This window comes from Rattus norvegicus, chromosome 15 (assembly GCF_036323735.1).
Source record: "Rattus norvegicus strain BN/NHsdMcwi chromosome 15, GRCr8, whole genome shotgun sequence".
Lineage (NCBI taxonomy): Eukaryota > Metazoa > Chordata > Mammalia > Rodentia > Muridae > Rattus > Rattus norvegicus.
In genome coordinates, this window is record NC_086033.1 from 12351386 (window position 1) to 12377242 (window position 25857).

General features: G+C 40.3%; 1 long non-coding RNA gene across 2 annotated transcripts in view; it reads right to left on the minus strand.

Moving 5' to 3' along the window:
- LOC108352885 (uncharacterized) overlaps window positions 1–25857 on the minus strand; it is a 52983-nt gene that overhangs the window by 20047 nt on the left and 7079 nt on the right. The window contains exon 1 of one of the 2 annotated variants that reach the window (XR_001841283.3): window positions 1–25857. This exon is cut by the window's right edge and continues 7079 nt beyond it. This is a non-coding gene — a long non-coding RNA (uncharacterized LOC108352885). The other variant, XR_001841284.3, reaches the window with a different exon arrangement.

The window sequence follows — 25857 nt, forward strand, 5'->3', positions numbered from 1 at the left end:
CTGGGTGTGAGATGCCATTTCCCACTTCATGAGTTTGCTCTGCCAGGCAACTGGGACTCACTTGTGGTCTCTCGGGCTGCTAAAGTGATCAGACCTCAGAAAATTAGTTGACTCCAGGTACTCACATTGCAATTTCACTAAAAGATGCAGTAATTTTTAAACAATGTGTTTATGCTGCAACATTGATCATCTCAGCTGCTTTTCTTGCTCTTCCTCTTGGGAATATTTCTAGATTATTGTGTATACATTGGACATTGGACACTCAAGGAAAGAGCTCCAGTATAAGGTGGGTGGGAAAAACAATGACAGCACAAGTATCAGCAACACACTGATCTCATCACCCACTGTGCTCTTTCTTATAAACACCAATTAATTAGGTCCTTTGAGATAAAAATAAGAACTATGCCCATTTTTCAAATGACAAAATTGGGAAACAAGATACTGTGAGTGATCTGTTACTTTCCACAGTCAGCAGGTGACACAGCCATGCAACCTGGTTCCTTGCCCTCTAGATCCCAGTTCCTAAACTCACAGTGCCTTCATCAGGGTGTTGAGGAATAAGTAGGTTGATCCTGAAGACTCAGAAGAAGCAGATCTCTGCTCTATGTTCAAGTTCCAGAACCTACAGTGTAAGTTCGACAAGTCTGAAAACTCTTTGAAAAAAAATCTTGGTAAAATTTAATTGCCTCTAACAGGATAAAAATAACCAGTGCCTTACTCTGAGATCCCCTGAGAGACAAGTCCCAGACAAGGACTTGGGTGCAGGTGTTCGATTTGTGTCATAATCACAGAAAGCAGCCAGGAGGGACATGGGGTAATGAAACAAGGAAGCAGGAAGGCCTCCTGAGGGTATGTGTCTGAGCATGTGCTGTGGGCACTGAGACCTGATTCTTCCAATGTGGCTCAGAAGTGTTCATGACCATGAGAAGAAAGCAATCCTCCACTGATTCCTGATCCACTTTGGGTGAGGGTCTCCTTCCCATATGAAGCTGTGGCTTCCTGACAGCCTATACTGTATTGACAAAGCTGAATGCCCACTCTCTTACATCATAAAAAATCCTTAAAGATGCAGTACGCTCAGGAGGGAGATAAAAACGGAAATTAAGCTGACAGGAAATGTTCATCACCGCAATGGAAAAGACTTAGGTCAGGGAGTGCAGAACAGCTAGAAACATCTGCCTGTCTTTGCATTATGTTAGTCAGAGATTACCGTTTATCGGCAGCATCTGGCTGAGTGCCTGAGAGCCATGGGTAAATATCACAGGACCAGTTATTTAAAGAAAGCAAGGTCAGTTCTGCCTACAACCACAATTACCTATTTTCTCTACTATCATCACAATGCGATCATCAAACCATTGCAAATTCAAACATGAAAGATCTTTAATCAGTAACTCACACCACAGCAAAGGTAATCCATAATTTATTATGTTTGGACATAAAATCCCAAACTATACAGGATCTTTTCAGCATTGATATTTTATTAAAATATATTTCTGAAAACCATGCTCAGTGGTTTTAAGTAGATTTATTTGGTATTTAAAAAAAACCTTTTATTTTCTTTGAGCGTTCCAAGCATATATCCAGTGTATTATGAATATATTATCTTTCTACCCCCAACTTCTCCCAGGAACACCCACATCGCCATCCTATCTTTATATCCTCTTTCTTTCTTTAATCTGGGATTTAGCACATAGACAAACACTCTTGCTTCATCCCCTGCACTTTTCAATTTTCCATCTTGAGATGGTATCACAATAAAGTACCAAGAATAGTTTGGACATTCTTCTGTAGTCTGTAGGTAGACTTTCAGCTTGGAATCCTTCTGTCTCAACCTCTCAAGTATTGAGATTACAGGCCTGAAACATGAGACTCAGCTTTATTCTATACAGTACAAGGAAAGAGCAAGAGAGGAGAAAATAAAAGAATATATTAACAAATCTGACTTACCTGAAGCATGCTCCATACAGAATACAATAAATACGTTGAACTTTCATCGAATTTCATGACGTTTGCTATTAAGTGACTGAAAGGACAAACAGCTGAAGAGAAAACATTTGCTAATCATATACTCATAAAGAATCTGCATCAACAATATCTAAAACAGGCTGCAAAGTGAAAAGATTGGTCCACCTGTCCAGCCTAATAAATGTAGCTCTCATCCTTCCTCAAAGAATCTTCATTTTGCAACATGGACTGTGCTGGCTAGTGTTATGTCAACTTGACACAAGCTAGACAGACCCATTGGAGAGCAAAGAATCACAACTGAAGAAACGCCTCCCTGAGATCAGGCTGTAAGCAAGCCTGCAGGGCATCTTTAAATAAGTGATTGATGAGGGAGGTCCCGCCCATTGTGGGTGGGGCCCTCGCTGGGCTGGTGGTACTGGGTCCTATAAGAAAGCCAGCTGAGAAAGCCACGAAGAGCAAGCCAGTAAGCAGCATCGACGTCATCAGTTCCTGCTTCCGGTTCACTGCTCTGATTGAGTTCCTGTCCTGATTGTCCTCTGTGATGAAAAGTGATGTAGAAGTGTAAGTCAAATAAACCCTTTAGTCACCAAGTTGCTTCAGCCATGGTGCTTTATTATAACAAGGATAACCATAACGAAGACAGAGACATTCACAGAAATTCACAACTGTTCAAAATGTAGAAAATAAGTCCCTAACCCCAAGCAATACACCTGAAATGCAACCAAAACCTACAAGGGAAATGGCAGAGGAGGACGCAGAAAGATCGTTGGAGCCAGAAGACCAGGTCACCTGCTGCCAAATAGTGTCTTACAGACATGACAGAAATACTGCACCCATGAAATCGCAACAAGATGATTCCTTAAACAAGACAGCAAAGGATAACACCAGTCAACACAGGGAAACTTCACAAGGCCTCACCCCAGATGAAGAGTAACAGACAGATAGCGCTGAGAGAGAAAAATCAGTCTAATAGTAATGAATTGTATATACACACACACACACATATATATATATGTGTATATATACATATATACATACACATAAATTCACACACATATATATATGCATGTGTGTATGCATATATATTTGAGATTTGTCTGTGTGATTGTATGATTGTGATTGTGTGTGTGAATAATAATTAAAGAATAATAGGTCATAACACTAGGGTGGGGAGTGGAAAATACACACAAGAAGTTGGAGAGGGGGAGAGAAAGGTTAAAGGAGCTGCATTTCATATATGATATTCTCAATAAAGAAAAGAGAAAGAAAAAAGAAAGGAAGGAAAGAAGGAAGGGAGGAAGGAAGAAACAAAGGAAGGAAAGAAGGAAAAAAGAAAGAAAGGAAGAAGATCAAGTGCTTCACCACATAGATATACAAATGGAAAACAATCCATGAGAAACCACACTGAACATCCTTAGTCCTCAGAGAAATGCAAAGTTAGATCACAATGGGAACCCAATTGGTTCTCTGAAGGGGAAATCATGCCCTGACTGGGAGGTAGCAGCAACTGAGCCCTAGAGCTCTCATGCCATTGAAGGGGATGCAGAATGAGTAGTGACACTGGAAGCATTCTGATGGCTTCTGGAAATCAGAACACGGAGAAAGCAGAATGCCCATCTCAAGCCTTTCCTCTCAGGAAAGCACAGAGCTACATAAGGGCTCTTCTGTAAGCATGCAGAATCTTTTTCCAGAAACTGCAGCAAATATGTGAGAAGTCCAGCTGGTGAAAGGCCAAATTATAGTGTATTAATACCACAGAAAATGCTCAGCTGGGGAATACAGATCAACTAGTGATACATATAACAACATGGATTAGTCTTGAAATAATTGCACTGACTGTACAAAGCCAGACAAAACAAGAGTGCACACTGTATGAGTCTAATTATAGTTAATTGTCTTAAATCTCCAGTGACAGGGACTAGATGAGGGTTTGCGTGGGAAGGAGATGTGGGACGGAGATGTGGGACATAGCTCATATGGAGACTGAGAAGACCTTTGCTGTGATGGATGTGGTCCCATATTGCTTGTGATAATAGCTGTCCAGCTGTGTTGGAAATATTCCAGTAAATTGAACAATATAACTATATGCTGCTGAATGTCTGCCAATTACATCTACTAAAAGATGGAGTTTACTCTGATTTAAAGATGGGAATATTGTCACTATCAAGGTATAGCTTGTAAGTGGCCACCAAGTTTATCTGTGCACAAGGTTACAAATATTGTAGCACCTCGGAACTCCTTATGAGGTAAGTCATTAGGAAGTCTCTAGACCTGTCTAGTAAATATGTTTGCATGTGTGCCTCTGCCCCTGGATTAAGAATGATGCTTTAAATACTTCACCATCCTGGCCATTAATCCCAAGTCCAGATGGCATTATGTCTAGAGAGTCTAGAGTTTATGTCCGTCTTTCATCGGAATTGGAATATCATTACTCAGAGGTGTTCAGTCCTTCCTAGAAGGAAAGCATTCCCCAGGAGCAAGTTTACACTTGGAAAAGAGTCCCGCATTTTCAACAAAAAGTGCATTCTGCTTATAAGTTGATGGGGATGACTTTATGATGCTGGTTCTTGACCTAGAGCTGAGAGGAAAATGGACACAAGACAAACCCCACCCCTAACCCAGAAGATATCTCTAATTGATAACCACTTTCAAATAAAAATTCGTTTTCTTCAACGAAGTCTTATTGGGGAAACAAACTGCTTTTAAGGGTAGGCCCTCTGCCCAGCAGTAGATGGCTGACACAAATGATGTCAACACATGTATGGAGGTTCTGTGTCTCAAATGTTGTACCAATGCATTTTTCCTTTTCTCTTTAATCTTGTATTATAGCATTTTTTTTAAGAGTTTTACAGTTGAACTTTATTTCATACCAACTTGGACAAAATTAAGCAAAAATTGGGAAAATGTGTATCATATCTAATTTCAGCTTTTTACAGTGTCATCTTAGTTGAAGAGAGTAACTGATTAGAGTTTGTAGATTACATGACTACAACAAATAAAATATATGCATGCTTGCCTTTGAAAATGTGTGAACAATGAATGTATCAATACTGTGTGGTCGTTGAAGTCCAGCATCCTGTCTGAGAAACAGTATTCTCCGACCCCTAATGTAGGTCTTTGTTTATAGTCCAAGCAGGCCTTGAACTGTGGCTGTGTGGCCTTGGCTTAACTCAAACTTGCATTCTTTCCTCAGCCTTCTGAGTCACGTGACATTACAGCTAGACGTGATCTTTTTCTGTATACCTTTTATATTATGCGTAAGGGTTTCATGGCTACACTATTTTACTTGCGTAATTTCTTGGTGATTGGTAGCGTTTGTTTTTTACGGGGCTTCTCTGTGTAGGAATGTTTGTGTCTGAGCCGATACATTATTTTTTTGTGCTTTTTCTTTGGCTCCTTTTCTTTCGCCCTGCTCAGCACTCCCATTTGTGTGGTTTTGTATTACCTTCTTTTCTTTTCTTTTTTCCTTTTCATTCCTTAGACGCTTGCTTGTTTTCTGAGAGAAAAAGGGTGTGGACCCGGGTGCAAGGGGCGATATGGAGGAATTCTGAGGAGTTGGAGAAAGGAAAATATAATAACAATAGACTGCATGAAAAAACCAATTTCAATTAAAGAAAAATAAATCTCATTCCATCTTTATGAGGTTCTCAGAATTGAACTCAGCCTTCCAGTTTGGCAAACCAAGCACTTTTACCCACTGAACCATCTCACCTGCTCAAGAAATCCTTCATTCTCAGGATGACGTAGCAGGCTTAACTCTGTATGGGGGGAGGTCGTCTAAAGTAAATAGACTTAGTGGTTGATGCTCTCTGTGACTGCAGGGCTCAAAGGATATGGTGCTGGCGTCCTGGGGCAACAATGCCTGCAGAAAGAGCCTATGTTCAAGTATGGGCAAAGGAGGGAACGAAGCAGCCGGGCTCCATCTTTACTGTCAGATCTACTCACGTGTCGTGAGATGCAGGGGACAAGCTCCAATGCAAGAATATTTAGGGGAACATGCCATATGCAGACTCCAGTAGACTAGAGGGATGGAGCCTCCGGGTCTAAATGGCGAACAGACTACACTGACTCCTTTGTCAGGGTTTCAGTTACTGTGCCCAGTGGTCAATGATGATGGTAACCTGTTAAATTGGAAGTTCAAGGAAGAAGCAATTCACAAGTTCTTTTGCTGCTCTTAGCAGTGGTATGAATTATAAACCCCTCCTGTCTGGAACTTGTACTAGTGAATTCATGATGTATGTCTTATTTAATCATTGATTACTTGGGTGACAGTTGAGTTATCAGATCCATTGTCTCTTTTTACAATGCTTGAGTTCAAGTGACATTTACATTATAGCCCAACATTGCCTTTGGTAGTCACCTCATTTCTTGTTATTACACAGGATGTGTCATTTTACATCCTCACAACAAGGATGCCACAGCACAAGGTAACTCTGTTCATACAAATTGATTTAACTATTCTATTTTATTGCTAATTAGTATCGTTAACTTTATTATTCCTAAACATAGGTTAAAGACCATGATACGTGTGTGTGTGTGTGTGTGTGTGAGAGAGAGAGAGAGAGAGAGAGAAAGGAAGAAAGAAAGAAAGAAAGAAAGAAAGAAAGAAAGGAAGAAAGAAAGAAAGAAAGAAAAAACAAACATGAATATGCTCAACACAGGGCTTTGTCAAGTCACTGAAACATCTACTTACTGAGGGCCACAGGATACACTGTTATGTGATAATGGAGTGTCTACACACACTCTGGTTGCCCTTGGTAACACATCTGCTCTCCTCATTCTTGCTTCTAGAGTTCTCTTCCTAAACTAATTGGCTCTGAATCCTTCAGTCAAACTCTCAGTTCCTTTGTTGCCACCTTGGAATCTACTCTTTCAAACAATAAGCACTTTCAATATTAGTCTAGAAGAACTGGGCAGACAGCCTTGGTGTAGGCAGACAAGCTCTCAGTATTCTGAGGCCTGGAAGAACCTTTACTATTTTTCTTTATTTTCTTTGCAATGTGAATACAATTTTAACATTTCAATGATAACAGCTTAAACATTACTTGGGAAAGGTGAATTTAAAACTAGGGCCAATTGTATAAAAGAAATTTTAATCAAATGGAAATCTTTAGGCTCATTCAACAATTAATGTCCAGATATAAGAAGACACTGTGTGAAAACCATACTTCACAGCCTTGGTCTGGCATAAGAATAGTAAAATATTTTGTGATACATATTGACCATTTGTTCCACCCAGAAGACTCATGTCATCAGATATAATTTTGAAGCCTTGATACCAAGTGTTACCCTAATTTATTATTTAAAATGGGAAACATTTTGTCATAATATATTTGCAATGATCATTAGTTGTCTTTGATAAATGGCCACTCAGGAAAACATTAAACAAAAGCTAACCACTTCCCTTGACAGCAAATGAACTCTCCTATCTGACTGATGAGTAAATCGTCCTCTCTCAAAGCAGTGAGACTTCTCCATACAGTCATACATACAGCAAGCTTCACTCAGCACTCCCTAGTTTGCTGCAGTATTTGGCATTTCCTTTCTTTGAAAATCAGAAAATTTGCTAGTTTTAAATTATGATAAGAAATATTTTCTAAACAAAGTAAGAGATTGAATGAGAACAAAAACTGAAAGATATCCCTGGTGTCTGAGTGATAGGCAATTTAGTATTTCTCTGCTACCTGATATAAGAAAAGGTGTGACCAGCAAAATGTACAAACACATCAGTTCGAGTTCAGCAATATCAGCTCACTGTTCTATTTGATTATGAATATAATCTATAGGCCTTTGGTTTGTGCAACAGAGAAACACAATCCCTCCTAAGAGAAGCCAGGACCTTCAGTGACACCAATGTTCAGCCCAAGTACTTTTGATTGGCAACTACAGCACTTGAAGAACCTTGCCTACCGCTCCAGCTTTGGTGTCTTTAGACAAGCATGACATTTTTAATTTCTATCTGCTATGAATCTTTGGGTGATCAAGTGAGTGACAGTCTCAACATACTCTTGAAATGACTGGTAAATAGCACATATTCCAAACTGCTCCTACTGCAGGGCCCAGCAGCCTATCATAGAACTATTTACTGTGGCCAATTGTGTCACCTCCACTCCCAAAAAGTCACCTATTGACACCCAGCCCCTGCACACTCCTAACTGAAAATACCACTGTGTTTAGAGACAGGCGCCTTGAGAGAGTAAAGAAGTTAAATGGAAGCTTGAGAACAGACCTTAGTACAGTGTGACTGGTGATTTACCAAGAGAAATAAACACAAGGAGAAGGCAAGAAGCCTCAGGGAAACCAACTCTGCCTGCACCCTGACCTTGGCCTCAGCTCTGCAGAATTGTGAGGAAATAAAATCCCATTGTTACTTGGTTGGGGTTACTTTAATGTGGCAACTCTAAAAATTAGTAGACTATCCTAGATAAAAACCAAATTTTAAAAAAACCTGCCCAAACAGGTAAGATGACCATTATCAAACACTGGACTCATATGAGCTGAAGAAAAGCACTCCCAGAAGGAGAAGCAGAGGAGCCCAGTGCTCTTTTGATAAGGGTCTGCATCTGAGATGTATTTGCAACAGCAATGCAAGGGTGGAAACAGGCATGTGCACGTGCTCTCCCAGAGTTCAAAGACAAATCATAGCTGAGGGAGTTGAAAATGGACTCAAGGGAGGGAAGAAAGAGGTCAGTGCAGCAAAGTTCTCATCTATCTGCAGTGGTTGCTATAGAACACTGAACTGTGAACTTACAACGCAATATCTTCCATGGCCAAACAGTTCTCAGACAGAGCGCAGCGAGCTGGTGTCAAGAGCATGGCTGCAGGAAGGGTCTTACTGAATTACCATTGTACGTGCTAAAGATGGCTGCAAAAATGCCCCTCCCAAGAGAAATGAAGCTATAGTTAATTTAAAATGGTGACAAATAAAAGAAAGGACATTAAATATAACCATTACAACTCTCCTGCAAATATAAAATTAAGTTCAAAATAAGAAAGGGAACTTTTTGAGTACCCAGATTGGAGTGATCATTGAAAGTCATCTTATCCATAGGTTGACAGGACAGATTGTAAAGAAGATCTTTACAATCTGTCAAAATAAAAAGAATATTAAATTAAGCAACTTTGAGAATCAAGATCAATGCTGCACAAAACTATTTCTTCTAAACTAGAAATAATTGAATTGAAATACAATATGTATTTTGAGAAGCACCAAGCTGTAAAATAGTTAAATATAAATATGGTAAAGAATATAAAACATCTACACATTGAAAACTAAAAGACATCCTTGGCAAACAATAAACAAAACATAAATAAATGATGAAATACAGAATTTTCCTTTTTTAGAAGACTTGCATATTGGTGACCCTCAAATGAATCCTTAAGGTATCACTTTTCAGTCTCTATTTGCACTCCAGAATTAACCCTGTGGAGCAGCTCTCTGGACTCAAATTCCACCTGGAGAGAGCTGGTCTCCCACTAATGCTGTCACTCCTAACTTCGCAGGCGTGACAGACACTTTTGCTCCAATAGCTGGCCAAAGAGGAACCTGTCAGAAGGCTACAGCACTCAGGAACTGCAGTGCAACTAGGGACAGGGTCTTTCAATTCTCCACCTGTACCCAAGAGGTAGCCTTGTGGCACAGTTCTCTGAAACAAAATTCCAACCAGAGAGAGCTGATCTCCCAAGATGGCCAACACACCTAAGATCACAGGCTCACATGCTCACATGCTCACAGAAGAGATAGGCTCCAGGCAGAGACAGCAAGACCAAATAACACAAAAGATAACAGGTGGTGAGAGGCAATGACAAGAACCTAAGCAACTGAAACCAAGGCTACTTGGCATCATTAGAACCCAGTTCCCCCTCTAAATCAAGTCTTGGATAACCCAACACAACATAAAAGCAGGATTTGGATTTAAAATCACATTTTATGAAGATGATACAGGAGTTTAAGAAGGAAATAAGTGACTCCATTAAAAATACAAGAGAAACACAAAGAAACCCTTAAAAAGTAAACATAAAAATCCCTTAAAGAATTACAGGAAAACACAACCAAACAGGTGAAGGAATTGAACAAAACCATCCAGGATTCAAAAGTGGAAATAGAAACAATACGGAAATCATACATGGAGACAACCCTGGAGATAGAAAACCTAGGAAAGAGATCAGGAGTTATAGATGCAAGCATCACCAACAGAACACAAGAGATGAAAGAAAGAATCTCAGGTGCAGAAGATACCATGAAAAACATTAATACTACAGTCAAAGAAAATGCAAAATGCAGAAAGCCCCTAACCAAAAACATGCAGGAAATCCAGGAAACAATGAAAGGATCAAAGCTAAGGAAAATAGGTAAAGAAGGGAGCAAAGATTCCCAATGTACAGGGCCAGTAAATATCTTCAACAAAATTATAAAAGAAAACTTCCCTGATCTAAAGAAAGAGATGCCCATGAATATACAAGGAGCCTGCAGCACTCCAAATAGATGGGACCAGAAAACAAATTTCCTCCTGTCACATAATAATTAAACACCAATGCACAAAACAAAGAAAGACTATTAAAAGCAGTAAGGAAAAAAGGTCAAGTGAAGACCTGTCAGAATTACAACAGACATCTCAACATAAATTATAAAGACTAAGAAATCCTGAGCAGATGTCATACACACCCTAAGAGAAGACAAATGTCAGGTCAGGCTACTATACCCAGCAAAACTCTCAATTACCATAGATGAAGAAAGAAAGATGTCCTGTGACAAAAACAAATTTACACAATATCTTTCAACAAATCCAGCCTTACACAGGATAATAAATGGACAACTCCAACAAAAGGAAGGATACTACACCCTAAAAAAGCAAGAAAGTAATCTTTCAACTAACCCAAAAGAAGATAACTACACAAACATAATTCCACCTCTAACAACAAAAATAACAGGAAGCCATGATCACTATTCCTTTCTTAATATATCTTAACATAAATGGACTCCATTGCCCAATAAAAAGACAGACTAAGAGACTGGATATATAAACAGGACCCAGTATTTTGCTGCATACATGAAATGTACCTCAGTGACAATGACAGACACTGCTTCACAGTAAAAGGCTGGAAGGAAATGATCCAAGCAAATGGTTTCCAAAGAAACAAGCTGAAGTAACCATTGTAATAATCCAATAAGATCAATTATCAACCAAAAGTTATCAAAAAAAGATAGCAGGACACTTCATATTCATCAAATGAAAAATCTACCATGATAAACTCACAATTCTGAACATGTATACTCCAAATGAAAAGGCACCCACACTCATAAAAGAAACTTTGCTAAAGCTCAAAGAACACATTGCTCCTCACACAATAATAGTGGGAGACTTCAACATCACACTCTCATCAATGGACAGTTCATGGAAACAGAAACTAAACAGAGACATAGAGAAACTAACAGAAGTTGTGAACCAAATGGATTTAACAGATATCTATAGAACACTTCATTCTAAAACAAAAGAATATACCTTCTTCTTAGCACCTTTGGTACCTGCTCCAAAATTGACCATATAATTGGTCACAAAACAAGTCTCAACAATACAAGAAGATTGAAATAATCCCTTGCGTCTTATCTGATCACCACAGACTAAGGTTGGTTGGTCTTCAATAACAACGAAAACAACAGAAAGGCAACATATACATGGAAGCTGAACAACACTCTAATTGGTCAAGGATGAAATAGAAAAAGAAATTAAAGAGTTTTTAGAATTTAATGAAAATGAAGGCACAAAATACCCAAAATTATGTGATACAATGAAAGCAGTGCTAAGAGGAAAACTCATAGCTCTGAGTGCCTCCAAAAAGAAACTGCAGAGAGCATACAGTAGCAGCTTGACTGCACACCTAAAAACTCTAGAACAAAAATAAGCAAATACACCAAAGAGGACTAGACAGCAAGAAATAATCAAATTCGGGACTGAAAACAACCAAGTAGAAACAAAAAGAACTACACAACTAATCAACAAATCCAGGAGTCGATTCTTTGAGAAAATCAACAAGATAGATAACCACTTAACCAGACTAAACAGAGGGCACAAAGAGTGTATCCAAATTAACAAAATCAGAAATGAAAAGGCAGACATAACAACAAAATATGAGAAAATTTAAAAAAATCATCATCTATTGCTACAAAAGCATATACTCAACAAATTGGAAAATCTGGAGGAAATGCCAATAGATAGATACCAGGCACCAAAGTTAAATCAGAATCAGATAAACCATCTAAACTATCCCATAACCCCTAAAGAAATAGAAGTAGCCATTAAAAGTCCCCAAACCAAAAATGCCCAAGACCAAATGGGTTTATTACAGATTTCTATCAGACCTTCAAACAAGACCTAATACTAATATTCATCAAATTATTCCATAAGACAGGCCTAGAAGGAACACTACCCAATTCCTTCTATAAAGTCACAATTATGCTCATACCTAAACTACACAAAGATACTAGAAAGAGAACATCAGACGAATTTTACTTTTGAATATCAATGCAAAAATACTCATAAAATTCTTGTAAAGCAAATCCAAGATCACCTTAAAATAATAATCCGTCATGATCAAATATGATTCATCCCAGGGATACAGGGATGTTTCAAAATACAGAAATCCATCAACATGATCCACTACATAAACAAACTCAAAGGGAAAAAAACACATGATCATCTCATTAGATGCTGAGAAAGCATTTGACAAAATTCAACACCTGTTCATGTTAAAAGTCTTGGAAAAAAAGTCTTGGAAAGATCAGGAATTCAAGGTCCTTCCCTAAATATAGTAAAAGCAATGTAGAATAAACCAGTAGCCAATATCAACTAAATGAAGAGAAACTTAAAGCAATCCTACTAAAATCAGGGACTAGAAAAGGCTGCCCATTCTCTTTCTACCTATTGGTTATATAGTACTCAAATTCCAAGCCAGAGCAATTAGACAACAAGACAAGGTCAATTCGATACAGATTGGAAAGGAAAAAGTCAAATGTATGAATAAAAATTCCTTTATGAAGCTTGCTCTGGGTGTTAAGTTTTAACTACTAATTAAAAGGAGGCAGACAGTTGTTCTCTGAACTGCAGAGGCCTGTTGGTGAGGAACAAGAGAATAGTCAGGAAAGTGGAGTTGTTGGTTCATATGCCATTTTCTATGGACCTTACCAGTTACTGAAAGCCTGAGATGAATCTGAGAATTTGTTTTTCAAAATCTGTAATCTATGCATGAAGAACCTTGAGGGCTGAGGCAATCACTGTGTCTCAAAGACCCAGCACAGTTCCTGACACATGCTGAGTGTTCCACCAAAGAATGAGTAAAAGAAAAAGGATGTGTATTTATTCTATAGAAAATGTTATATCCAGATAAAGATATCAATACAGTTAATATAGAGATGTGATGGACATTGGCATAGATAAATAAGCTGACATGTCTGGAACGTGTGGATGTTTGCCACAGTTTTAATTATCTACCAATGCATTAAAAATCACCCCAAACTTAAAACAACAAGCATTTATTTTGTGTCACAACGTTTACAGGTAAGGAATGTAAAAATAATATAGTCAAGCTATCCAGATAGTTGCTTCTTGCTAGATATTATAGTCATGATGTCGACTGTTACCATGTGAGCAGTGAGCTGGGGCTGAAGGATCCATGCCCAGGTGGACGTGAGAGATTGTAGATTTAGGAAGAAGACCTTGGCTCTTCTCACACAGAAGCCTTAAAGGTGGAATTATGGGGACATTTGTAGCTAAGCCTCACAACTGAAATTCCGTTACTTCTGTAGCCAGTTAACTGATACCTAGACCAGCTCTGTTGTGTGTCAGAAAGAGCCCAGCAAAACTACACAGCAGAAGCCAATGTCATGAGCCCCATCCTGAAGTCTGTCGAGGGTACTATGCTTGAAGTTGCTGATGGCATTTAGCTAGACCTTGCAATATATACATACTCCTCGAACACAGTCAAACACCAGCCCATCATGATTTTGTATCCTGAGTTTAGCTTTCTAAATTGGCTAAGGATTCTTTTATAATGCAACAACCAGGGGAGCTAAGGAAGCTCTCTGAGGGTTTATCCTCTGACTGACATCCCTTGTGTCACGTCTGTGCCCTTCTTTCGTGGTCTCTGATGAGTTGAGCTTGACAGCCCATATTTGAAACCCTTTCAGAGTCTGACCTTCATGTCCAGAAAGTTGTGCCTAGAATTTTATGTTTCTTTGAAGCAGATATTAGCTTGAAGCAGATGGAGCTGTGTAAACTCAGTTCGCTTGGTTTCAAGTTAAAGAAGCGTTATCTGTAACCCACTGAAGTTCCTTCCAGGATCAGATTGACTCCAGTCTACACATGACCACTGTGTATGTCTGCTGTCTGCTGTCTGCTGTCTGCTGTCTGCTGTCTGCTGTCTGCTGTCTGCTGTCTGCTGTCTGCTGTCTGCTTCTGCTGTCTGCTGTCTGCTGTCTGCTGTCTGCTGTCTGCTGTCTGCTGTCTGCTTCTGCTGTCTGCTGTCTGCCGTCTGCCGTATGCCGTCTGCCGTCTGCCGTCTGCCGTCTGCCGTCTGCCGTCTGCCGTCTGCCGTCTGCCGTCTGCCGTCTGCCGTCTGCCATCTGTCTGCTGTCTGCTGTCTGCTGTCTGCTGTCTGCTGTCTGCTGTCTGCTGTCTGCTGTCTGCTGTCTGCTGTCTGCTGTATGCTGTATGTTGTGTGGCCTCCTCTTCCTGCAACTGCTTTCCAGACTCCAGTTTCTTCTGTGATCTCTACTCTGCAGAATCACTTCCACATCAATCCTGTCTCGGTGTTTGGTTCTCGGCTTTCTGACCAAAGACAAACTAGCCTTCTACAGTTACAAGGAAAGTAAAGAAACATCTTCCTTTGTGTTTCAACTTCAGACCTCCTGCTTTCACAGTGGGGAAAAAATGCTGCAATTGATCCAACCCTCTACATGACAAAATGACTTTCACAACTTTACACTCAGTTTCTTTACAAATATAAGAATGAGCCCTGTCAAATTTCCCTAAAACAAATAAGCAAAATTACAGCACTAACAGTAAAACAAAAGTTTCTTATGTCATTTGGGCCTGAATTAGCTCACTTGCCTAACATTAAACCAGTCTCTGATGGCAAAGGAATGACTTGATCTGGGTTGCTGAGCCACAGGAAAACATGGTTAGCTGATGGACCTCACCTCAGAGTACTTCTGTCTGAGCATGGTGTGGCATTCTGTCCTTGCACAGGACAGAGGCATGGCTGTGAGAAGTGGGAGGAAAGATGCTAAGCAACAACAATGATGTCCGCTCTGCCTTGCAGCCTTGACAAGTGTAACAACCTTATTTTGGACATACAAAGGACTCAGAACCTCACCCCAAGCCAGGCACTTGGGTTTCCTTCAAAGTTCTACAACCTTAGAGTTACTCCGATCCACCATTCTTGCTGGGTTTCTTCATTTCAACAATAACATTTCTCAGAGGAAAGTACTGATGGTCACAACTTCAGTGGGATGGTCGGTCATCAGGCCAAATGTTCAGGGCCTTCCTCCTGGACACCTAACATCTGCAGGCTCAGGATACTCTTAATAATATCAGGCCTGGCCAGGGCTGCAACTTTGTTCACCAGATGGCTCCTCTGAGAGATATAATCAGGTATGGCCTCTAAGAGGCCATGTCTCTCTCTTTAGCCTTCATATAGAGTCATAATTTCACCACCAAAGTCTGGAGCTCAGGATACCTAGCTTCCCTAATATCATTCAATATCAGAACAATTCTTAGCAAATTGAGGGAAGAGGGTTGAAAAACATTCTTCCTATGATCACAGTTTCAATATTTTCCTCTTGTAACTGAACCAGCCACCACCACCATCATCATAACAAAAACCACAGCCCTCAGCAGACCAACAATGTCTGAGTCCTCACCACATGTGGTATTCTTATGAAGTTAACTACCTAATTCAGAAACATACAATGAACATTAGCAGCCCAGGTATAAGGGATGAAGCCTCCTTTAGAGTGCATCTGCCCTCCATGGGCCCATGGTCACTGAGTATTTTTCCTCCTCTCCCCTCACCTTCCCTGGCCTCTCTTTCCTTCTTTTCCCCTCCTGTCATCTTCCCTCCCTTGTTTTCATCCTCCCCTCCTTCACTGATTTTCATGGTGACAGCCCTAGAGCCTTTTTCTCTTTACATATTTTTTAATAAAAAAATTCACTAAAAAGAGAACAGAAGAGCTTTTTAGAGAGTGTGTAAAACTGACAGACTATAGCCTTAGAAGCTCGCTTAATTGAGTTCCAAGACTTTAAGAGAAATTGGCAATCGAACAACACTAACAAACAAGAGAAGGGCCTTGGCTTTCCTGACAGCAAAATAAAATGAGGTGACATGGTTCTGTGTAAGGCAGAGCTCTCTGCATTTCTCATGCTGTGCTTGCGGTAATGGGCAAGTCTCCCATCCTTTGTTGCCCATGGCCTGTGACAGGACTGTCTGAGAATCAGCGGCCCTTCATTCTCTTCTTTGAGCTATGAAGACTTTGCAGGCTAAAATGCCTGCCTCCAGCCTTCCTTTATTGTTACAAAAAATAACAGCATTTCAGAGATGCAGAGAAATTGTCCCTGCAAGCTGTGCTTAAAATCCCCAAGGCCCATGTGATGTTCTCCACGATCGGATAAAGTGACCCTTGTAGAGTTCATTTTAACCATTGCTCCGCTGAAATCAGCTTTTCAAAGCACATCCAATCTTTATAAGTTTCTAAGTTCCTTCTTCCCACCTCCCCCCACTCTGTCTCTGTCTCTGTCTCTGTCTCTGTCTCTGTCTCTGTCTCTGTCTCTGTCTCTCTCTCTCTCTCTCTCTCTCTCTCGGTGTGTGTGTGTGTGTGTGTGTGTGTGTGTGTGTGTGTGTGTGTGTGTGTGGTCTTTCTTCCTTCCTTTCTCTTTCTTTTTTTTATTTTCCCAGAGATTGAACTTAATTCTGAATGATTTATTAAGAGGAACCAAAGCTATTCTACCATTTTCCTTTAATAAGCCTACATTTTCCTAATAATTCCCAGTTTTTTAAATGTCTACGGTGATCTCAAGGCCAATATCTACAAGGTAACATTGATATGAGAATTGAAACAACATAAATGTCAAATATCTTTCCTAGTAGTTACTCTTTTCACTACTTTTATTAGGACATTCTTTTTTCAATATTAAAGCTCAAAGCAAATTTTCTGTGTCATGTGCTTTCTGAAGTTATTTTGCATAATTAGCTAATATCCTCACAAATGCCTTGAAAAAAATTAATGAATAAAATTTGCCTCTTTGAATTATAGAGTAATATATATTCTTTATGGAAATTTTTGGAAATAAAAAGAAACAAGAGGGAAAACAAAATGTCTATTATCTTACCAGCCAGAATCTGTGACTCTCAAATGTCTTAGGTATGTTTTATTCTCATCACAGAACTCTGTAAATACTTCACAGAGATGACATGCATTGCAAACAAATACAACCCTGTTTATGGACTTAGCTTTGCACTTTGAGCCACTTCCCAGGATGTCGTTCATGGATTTTAATAACCCAGCTACTGTATATGCTACTTAGTGGATGCATATGATATTATCAGAAATGACTTTGAGTAGCAATTGTCCAGAGGTTAGAAGAGGCCAGTGGTGTGCTGACAGAGTATTTTTTGGAGAAAAGACTGGGATTAAAAACCAAGAGTTCACAGGCCCAAATTGAAGCTGGATACTCTTTCCTGTGCCCTTGGGCTTCTCTGAAGCTCACAGAGGCCTTCTGTAGCACCCTTGGTTTCTTATCCCCTGTCTGAAGGTCCTGCAGGCAGAAGTAAGATGCTTAACCTGAAGTCCTTGAGATAATTTGGGATAATACCGAGGCTTATATAACTGGGTAATATTTCATGACAGGACAGGAGTTGGTGTCAGGCACAGGGATGTGTTTTCCCGCTACATGGACAGCCCTTCAGAGAACTCAGGCAGCTTGGCCCTTGTTACTGATAATAGTTGAATGTTTACTGGGACTCCTGTTGGTTGCCCCCTCCCCCTTGATTTGTAGTGCATCCCAAGCGACCAATATAAGCAAAACCCTAATTTTAGGGCCTCCCTTCAGATCCTCAAACTAAAACAATCCCAGGAACATTTACGTGCAGTATCCCTAGGAGCAGCCGTCCCTCTGAGCACCTAATCTTAGGTCTCATTGGTGACCGCCATATTGCTTCCATGATAACTGTGGGATGGTGCCTCAGGAAGCTTACTCATGATTATTCCGCTTACTAATTCCCATCTTTCTAGACAACCTATCAGATGGCAAACCTGATTCTAGTTAGGCCCATCTTACTGAAGTGGTAAACCGAGTCTGGTACTCTAGGTCCTGAGCAGTTAACTCCTGTTTTTCTGCAGTTTCCTATTATATCACATTAAGTGCAATGTCTGTGCTCAATGCCCTTGAATTGCTATATTTTTGCTAGTTTGGCATAATAGGGAGCTATAACTGCTTTAACAATTGAATAAATAAAGTATAATATATTAAGTGTAAAACAAAGAAGAGAGTTATAGTACTGAACACATGTGTTGATGATTTTAAAGTGACTTCAGTGGATCGGTAATACAGTTTAAAAAGCAAGGAGTTTAAGCTTGTCTCCTGAGAAATAATGAATAAAATATTAAAATAAAAGGTCACCATTTTAAAGGGTAACTGTATCTTCCCTTTCTGCACAGTTTCCCCCTGGCAGAATTTCCCATTTGAGCTAATTGGACAATACATGGAAATGTACATAAAGAACTTCCTTTGAGGTGGAATCTCTTTGTTTTTTTCTAGAGCAGTGCCATGCAACACGGCCATGCTCTGAACAGAAGACTGAAATTCCAATCTCATTAAAACCAGCACCAGCTATTTGTACATCCACTGTAAGGAAGAACAAGGAGGCAGCTTAACGCCAGCCGGTTAATGGTTGGGCAGGTTTATTCCAGAAGAAACCTCAGAAGAGTTCTCATCAAAGAGGGTCAACTTCTCTTACAGACTAGGCTTATATCAGGGATAGAGAGGTTGTTTAAAGGGGTGTTCAAAGAAATGGGGGTCTAGTTGAGCCCTGGGGTGTTAGTGACCACAGTAGAGCATGCAGTAACATATTTAATGGTGCTGACTTTGGGAAACTGAGTTAGGACACTGAAACTGTTAGCCAAGGGGAAGAGGGCCTAGTCGCTGGAATGTAATCGCACTGTGGGAGTAACTATTTAAGATGGAATGCAGACAAAGGAAGGCGGGGACTGTCACATTCGCATTCCTGCAGGCAAGGGAGCGTCTCAAGCTGTAGCCCCCCCACCCCACTCACCCAGCTCTGGTTTTCATTACCTTCAGAGAATGCCCGAGGATTCCGTATTCCCCTCACTTCTCACCATGGCCCTGGCGTTTCTTCCTTACTCCCAAACTGAAGCTTGCTTCTTTTATTTGGGAGCCAGCCCCTTATCTCCAGCTGCCAGCTGGGGCTTGGCATTTAGATGTCCTGGTACGGCTTCAAACTCATTGTGCCTTAAAGCAATCTCTTCGGTTCTTGCCCAGCAACAGTCCATATCTCTATACATTCTTTACCTAGAAATTTTGTACTTTTTGACTCCTTCTGGGCTCATTATTCCCAAAGACTTATTCATGTCACCTCTCGTATTCAGTGTAGGTTCCCAATGCCATAATGCGAGGGTCATAATCACAGCCTCCTGTCTCCCTGTCGCCTCCTCCACTCTGCCCATCTTGACCCTGTGGTTTATGTGCTGCTTCGGGGGACCCTAATCATGTGCCGGCAACACACCCCAGTGAGTACCTGAAGCAAGTGCTGGATTGTTGAGACCCTTCTGAGTGTTAGGTGCAATGGATTTTATAATTTTTCCAACTACAAAGGGCAGTCCAACAAGCTTAACCTGGAGGATTTTCAGCAATGAGAGAAAAGCCAGCATTCCTCAGGACCATGTGAAATTGGTTACCCTGTACCAAAAGAAGTCATTTTCCTTACCGCTGGCAGAAGAGAAAAATGTGGTGCCAGGCTCTGTCAGTATCACAAGAACTGTATACATTTCAAAGTCCAAGCTAGCACCCCGTCATCCCTTATTATTTCCTCCCTTACCCTAAACTCCTTCTAGCTTACAGGCTTCCTATTCACACATTCTCTTTATAACCCTGCTATTCTCAATAAGTGACACCCCCACACACACACACACATACACACTCTGGCTATTCTCACATCTAAAATAAAAATTTTCACCTTAAACGTAACATGGAGTAGTCATACCATCAGTCTATACACAGATAATGTCCACAATGTGATATGATTCTCTTCTCTTCATTCTAATGCACAAACTTTTGATTTTGGTGAATGTCCAAAAATGTCTAATGTTTCAACTCACCCTCTTTTTTTTTCAGTATTTGACACAGATACACAAATCGATGGCTTTCGGAGATCCTTCCTACTGTTTGCAAACTAACTGTGTCTTGTACAGTTTCAGACACAAGTAGACACTTTAGTTTTTACCTACTAAATTAGTGGCTAGTGAAGGTGTGCTCTAGAGTATCAATAACCCACTGAAGCTGACACATCGTGCTGTGCATAAAGGCAGCTTGGCAGACCCCCTTCTCAGGCAGAATCACAAGCCGATCAAGCCAACCATGTAGTCCAAAGGCATGGAGTTAAGCTCTCTTTGTCTGTTGCGTGTTTACTTTGGTATTGAGGGAAATTCAATGTTTTCACCAGGAATGTTCTTGGGACCATTCCCCCACCACCTCAACCCACTTAATGGACACTTCATCATTGCTCATTTAAAGTCCTATCTCGGTAGAAATGAAAAGAAACACTAATTTCAACACTCGCATAAGAAAAAAATCACTGCATTTAAGTTTTTCCATATTACCTTTATGACATGTTGTTGAGACCTGGCTTGAAAAGGTCTCAGTATGGGGGGAGGGGACCTCGACAATGGTCTCCCAGTGTGGGCTTATCACTGAAATTTGATACGTGGTCATTGAGGGAACATCCTGGCCAACTTTTTCAAAAGTTTTGGTAATTCTAACAAGTCCCTGTGTTAGCAGCATCCTTTTAGATGGAATTTTTTTTAGCTACCAAGTGTGTGGAGGACAGAAATCTAAGTTCCTTTAATATATCAGAGGTCTGATTTGAATAAGGACACTAAGTTCTATGGCAAAGAAGGTGTTTCTGAGCTGCTCAAGGTAAAGATTATATCCTGTATCCCCTATGGTTTATTTAGCATCTCTGACAAAGAAGACTGCAGTAAAATAATGTAGGTAAGCCCGTCTTTCCCGAAGCCCTGTTGGCTCTCCTTGACTCTAGAATTCTGAGCGGTCACAATTTGCAATATCCATTGACCTCCCTTCTCAGAGCTAAGTCTCTTTAGGTCTAATTAAAGGCGTTCTCATTCTTTTTAAGTGGATAAAGTTCAACATGAAATCAACAACTAGGAAAGTTTAAGCAGAAACGTTTCAACAGGAACAACGTCAAGTGACAGCCATTTGGAAGAAATCAGCACACTGAGAACGAAGGAAGGAGACATGACTACTCTTTCAAAATGGTTTTGAAGGGGTAGAACTCCTGGTTCTCCTCTAACTCCTGAAAGGACAGTCACTCCTTTGTGTGCCCTTCTCTCCTCCTGCTCAAAAAAGTTCACATTCTGGCTGGAACATCTGGCTGTGTGATTAGTCCACTCAGCAATAAAGCCTCATGCACCTGTTTGAAGAACCCCATTTTGTCCTTCCTCTTCCTTATTTGGTGTTCAATAAAAGGCACCATAAAAGGAATCCATGATATCAGTCTTAGAAACAGGAAAATGCTCTAGTCTCAGGCTTTCACTGGTTTCACTGCTGAATGTTAACATTCTCTGCCACTGTCACTTGGGTATACTCTTTCTTTTCTTCACTTTTTGAAAACTCTTTTGAGATTATAATTGCACCATTTTCTCCTTTCCTAGCCCTCCCTCTAAACCCTCCCATATATTTCCCATATACATATACATAAATATATACATATACATAAATATATATATATTCCCAAATATAATCTGCTCACTCTGTATGTTACTTCTGTCTATATTTTCAAAGCTGCCCATTTGGTATTCCATAACCAATGTGTGTGCTTTCCCTGGGGGAAACGATTCTTCATGCTGCTAGCTTTTCTTAGGCACCAACTTTGTCCAGGTTAGGTGCCTTCCCTCTTTCAGTTTAGTATCTCTACTATTGTTTTTGTCCGGATCATGTTTAGACAGTGACATTGATGAGATTTTATGGATGTAGCTTCTGATGGTACTAGAAGACAGAATCTCACAGAAAACTTCATGATCCTCTGGGTCTTTTAATCTTTCTCCCCCTTCTTCCATAATGTTCCCTGAGCCTAGGGTTCAAGATTATTTTGCAGCTAAATCTAGCCATTGGGACTGAATTCCACAAATCTGCTGTTTGATTGGCTGTAGGGTTTTTGTACTGGCTTCCATACGTTGTAAACAGTTTTCTTATTGAAGGATGAGTACTACATTTATCTGTGGATACAAGGACACATGCTTGTACACATGTACAGCATGTAGTTAGGGGTTATGCTGGTTTAGTAAAGTAGTTGTAGGTTCTTCTCCAGGATCCATGACTTCATTCACCCTAATTGGATAGGTTTCTAGTAGCCGACATGCTTTCCCTCTTGTTAGGCAGGTCTTAGATCTGACTGAAGAACTTTTTGTTACAATCAACTCCTGGTACAAGTAGGGTTGTCATGCCATGCTGGCTATTGTTGTGGTGAATAGACATCATAGCTTGCTAGGGCTGTTGTTCGTCTCCTTCCTTCGGAAGTTTTTATGGTGCCTTCTCATGCCATGAAAGCGAGTCCTCAGAGGGAGAAACTCAGGACACTTGAGGCCATGCATCTGAAATGTGTTGCATCTTCGTCAATAGGGACTTAACTCTGTGGGCTATCGGGGGCAATAACAAGTCTGCAATTTGGGGAAAGTCTCTTGGCCAACAGATCAAAGGAAGGTTTCACATCCCGTGGTTGGTAGTTTTATCATATGGTCTTTGGCTCTTTGAAGGATAATTGTTAGCCTAGTGGAGAAAATTCCATTTGAACCATATACATTTATTTCTAAACAGACTTACGTGTATTATAGTTTTTTTGGTAGATAATTAATAGTCACTTCCTGTTACTTTTTCAGACATTCTTATCATTATTTTACTCTTGCCCTTAGTAGATACCTTTTTCCATCTCCCTAAACAGAGCTCCCCTTTTCTAAATCCTGATTCATGTCCTTTGTCATTAAGCCTCACCCAATCAGTGGAACTTTAAAGTCTTGTGGCCTGATCATTTAAGTCTCATAGGAAGGAAACAGGGCACTCTTTATCTCAAATTAAATCTCTAAGATCTGAGACTCACAAGCTATTTCTGGTTCTAGTTAGATAATCTTCTTCTAGCCATTTACAACTTGATATGAACTAGCTCACTAGCTGTTCCCTGCTTGTGCTTATAGCTGTGATTGTCATCTGAAGCAGGGAGCTAAGGTGACTAGAATCATTTCCTGGATACGGCAGTCAATGTAATGCCCACTGATCCTTCAGGAAAGGGCAGGGATTCTACTGTGATGGCTAATGATTTCTCTCTGAGTGCATGGTGTCTTTAGCAATGTGGCCCTATCTCTGTGGAGCAACTGAGGCTAATAACAGTAGTTTATAATTTGTGGGGAGTCTCTTGGACAACCTCTACCAATAACTCAAAGGAAGAGTTTATGACTGATGCTGAGCCACCTGGGGCCAAGAAAATTGTTTTTCTGGAAACACTAAGAAATGATCTAAGATTCAGACATTTGCTTGTTTCATAAGTTTCTTACCTCACTGAAATACTAACTACAAGCAAGATTATCTGATAGTCCCTGGACTCTACAAACCTCCTCCTGTGTGAATTTTCGAAGTGTCATTTTTCTTGCACTTGAGTTTTCTTTAAAGAGTTTTCAACTGCGCATCATTTATTATTGAGAATAAAACATAATTTGGCTTTTCTTTCTTGAGTCTATTTGCCATAATTATAACCTTAATAAGGACAAAGTTGAAAAGTGTGACTTACATGCCCTGGTGTTCTGAACCATTGGAAGCAGTTGAAATGGTCAGGGAGTCTGGGCAAATGTGGCCAGTCCAATCCAGAGAAGAGAAGACATTACCTGTGGTTTATCTGCTATATCACATCACCATCATCTCAGGGTCCTTGTTCAATCAGTTATTGACCATAACCACTACATTCTAAAGGGTCCACCAATTACTTTTCTTTTCCCAACACAATACACTTTTCTTCAGTCAGACCTCCGTCCTTGTCACCTCAGCTATAACAGTTTCCCTCCTGATTCCTAGAAACCCAGTCTGCTTCTGTAAATTCTAATCCACAATAGAGGCAGAAAGATGCTCCAAAGGTATAAACTCCTCTAAACCTTTTCAAGAGTTTTCCTTCATCCTGGTGCCAATCAGCTCTAACAGCATTCTTTGTTTACCCAGATAGAAGGCACAGGTATGCAAGGAGAAGCTCTTCAAGTGCCTGGGCAACTTTTATAGCCTTCAGTATATGACAGCAGCTGCAGGCAGCCAGCTGTAGTACTATAATCCTCAAGAAGACCTCAGGTATTGGCATGCTTAGTTTGACAAATGGCCTAGCTCTTGTGTGGTATAGAGATTGTCCAACCCTTAGCAGCAGCCAGAATCGGAGCTCTTGTCATATGGTGTCTGAGACCCTTGGTCCTTCAGGCTTGGTAGCTCTCTGGGATTTTCTGGCTATGATGGGTTGAATTTTTTTTCTCTGGATCACTGCTATCTCAGCCCTCTGCCCTCTCTTGTTATTCCTCTAATTCACTATCCTCTTCCTGCCATAGACACCTGGGAACCCTTTGGCTGAGTCCTCCAGCTGTTGAGCAGCCAGTTGCTGTGCTGGTTTCACAATTTGGACTTTTGACTACACGGTTGTAGCCGCAATTGGTGCTCCATTGCCATCATTGGTGCTCCATGGCAACCGCTAGTGCTCCAGTATTATCACTGGTGCTCCATGCAACCACTTGTGCTCCATGACCACAACCATCATTGGAGCTCCATACCATCACCGATGCTCCACTACTATCATTGTGCACTACTCTCTGGGCTGCTTTCTTTACATTACCAATTTATACCACACTAACTAAAAACAGTCAAGAAAAGACCATGTATATAAAGACATTTACTGACCCTAATGTTGTGATACCAAAGGAGGTAAAACAGAGAATGTCTGACAATTAAGATTCAGCCCAGCAATCAAATTAGAAACTCCAGTTGCCCTATCTCCCAGTGTTGTTGTTTATTTATAGGGAAGGATTAACAAAAGGAATGCTTACCATAGGGCTTTGCGAACCTTGCCATTAGCACCCAGTGATTTTAAAAGTAATTAATACCTACTCGGTGGCCCAGATATAGGTACTTTCCCGCATGTCTCAGTTTCACATTGATGACGACACTTCCTGCCAGGCTGTCAGAGCTGCCTCCCTCCAGATCTCTCTCCATGCTTTAAGATAAAGACCTAGCTGTAGATGGGATTTATGAACACTGAAATCTACTGGTTTCCGCCATTAGTTAACATCCATTATCTCTGTTCTGAAACTTCAGCAGGTAAAATATCAAGCAAGAGATTATTAAAATGGCTTCTTCTTACGTACTTGTTTCATTATCTTACATTTACACCAAATAATAAGAGGTTTTTTTACAACAGGGAGAATTGATTGATTAAACAAATGGTAAGTCTGTCCAAAGAAGAAGTAGACAGTGAAGAAGGCACGTATAGTGGCAGCCCAAGCAGTTGCAGTATATGAAGTAGCAGCACATGCATAGCAGCACATGCTGTAGCAGCACATGTAGTGGC